At 57.3% G+C, this 1,889-nt stretch overlaps 1 protein-coding gene across 1 annotated transcript in view; it reads left to right on the top strand.

Annotated features, from left to right (window-relative positions):
- The window catches only part of LOC104075646 (chromosome unknown open reading frame, human C10orf54), a gene marked incomplete at its 3' end in the record, with an annotated part of 8,058 nt that overhangs the window by 3,498 nt on the left and 2,671 nt on the right, over positions 1 to 1,889 (top strand). The gene's annotated exons all lie outside the window — the stretch shown is intronic.

Genomic DNA, 1,889 nt, shown 5'->3' with positions numbered 1-1,889 from the left:
GCCCCCCGGGGGCCCCGTGGTTAGTCTGCTGCACATGCCGCGGGGAGCAGTGTGAGGCGCCTGTAGGAAGCCGGAGCAATTAGCCGCAGCGGTTCGGCAAAGGTCATGCCATCCCCGGCTCCACGGGATTCCTCGGCACTGCATGGTGCAGACTTGGGGGGTCCGATGGGGCAGATCCCCTCCCCAAACCCCCCCCTCTCCCTGCAAAGCACCCTCAGGCAGGCTGCTGGCACTCGGGGGCTTCACGGCTGTTCTTACGGGGCTTAGAGATCACCATCGTCCTGAAAGCCGTAAATAACCACGAGGGGTGGAAGGCACGGGGGACATTTTTGCTTTCGCTCTCAAGTGGAGCCCCGTGTCGGGGTGGTGACGGCGGTGACCCTGCAGGGAGGAGGATGCTCTCTGGGCAGCCCGGCGATGGGGAGCCTCTCGCCCGGCTGGATGGCTTGTGGGCGCAGGCGCAGCACACCCCGCCTGTGATTGACGCCTGCTCGATATAGCAAGTGAAAAACCTCAAAGCGAAACAGTGGCGGAGCTAATGGCACAACAGGATGTTACCAAAATAAAAACACATCACGACCTCGTACCATTTTCTCTATTGCAAACCAGCCTCAGGAACCTCCCTTTCTCAATAATTTAAAGAAAATGAACCCAGAAGCTGCTTTTTCTTCAGCTTTCGAAGGTGACCTTTGCACTTCTGCAAACACAAAGCGCTGGTGGGGCCAGAGCACCAAAGACTCGCCCATATTTGCTCTTTTCTCTCCCCTCATCCACAGCTCCCCTTACCCACCAGTACCCTCCACCAGCAAGCTGGGACGGCACCAGTAACGCCGCGGTACACTCCTCTGCTTCCCTCCGTCCCCCCCGACATGCTCCTGTGCCTCTGTCAGGCGTCCCGCTACGTGTTTTGCAGCCGGCAGCAGTCAAGGATTTCTTTCTGAAAATTGTTTTCATTTTCAAGCAGCTCCTGGCAGTCGGCGCCGGCCAGTTCCCCCTTCTCCTCCCCAGGGGCTGAAAAACAAGCAGGGTGGGACCCGCTCCCTGCCTGATCTCGGGGGGCACAGGCTCCTCCTAGATCTTTTATTTTCATTTTTTTTCTCCTTTTTATTTGCAGCTGGCTCAGCAGCGCTTTTCTTTCTGAAAATTGTTTTCATTTTCAAGCAGCTCCTGGCAGTCGGCGCCGGCCAGTTCCCCCTTCTCCTCCCCAGGGGCTGAAAAACAAGCAGGGTGGGACCCGCTCCCTGCCTGATCTCGGGGGGCACAGGCTCCTCCTAGATCTTTTATTTTCATTTTTTTTCTCCTTTTTATTTGCAGCTGGCTCAGCAGCGCTTGTATTTTCTGCAAGCCATCAAGCCATACCCCGCTGCCCCACTTTGCAGAGGTCTGGTGCCCCACGAGCAGGCGTCTGGGGCAGACCCCCACCTCCCTGCCCCACATCACCCCGCTCTGCCAGCCCTGGGCAAACTTCTGCCTCCCTGCTGCTATTAAAAGCTGATGCTTAGCTATATTTAAAGCATGCCTCTCCTCCAGGGATTATTTCTAGGGTAAAGTTGCGCTCCCAGCCCTGCTGGGATGTTGCTACAGAGCAAGCGAAGGGCTCAAGCCGTGCTTTCCATCTCCCTTCTCTTGGGATATGGGGAGCTCATGAGTTTTTCTTGCCCTAAGGGCATGGGTGAAGGCTTTTTTCCCTCCCCCTGCAGGCTGGTGTTCACGGCTTCTGATTGCTCTCCGCAACCCCATACCATCCTGCTGCCAACATCGGTGGTGGGGTTTGCAGTGCTTGTTTGGGCAGGGCTCCCCGTTTTGCTACGAACTCAGGGTAAACCCAGGGCTGGACGGTCTGGCTCAGCCGCCGTGGCTTCTCCGCGGCAGGAGGACCGGCAGATTTC

The sequence above is a fragment of the Fulmarus glacialis genome, unplaced genomic scaffold (genome assembly GCF_000690835.1).
Source record: "Fulmarus glacialis isolate BGI_N327 unplaced genomic scaffold, ASM69083v1 scaffold21064, whole genome shotgun sequence".
NCBI lineage: Eukaryota > Metazoa > Chordata > Aves > Procellariiformes > Procellariidae > Fulmarus > Fulmarus glacialis.
This window is presented reverse-complemented; position numbering and strand designations above follow the sequence as displayed.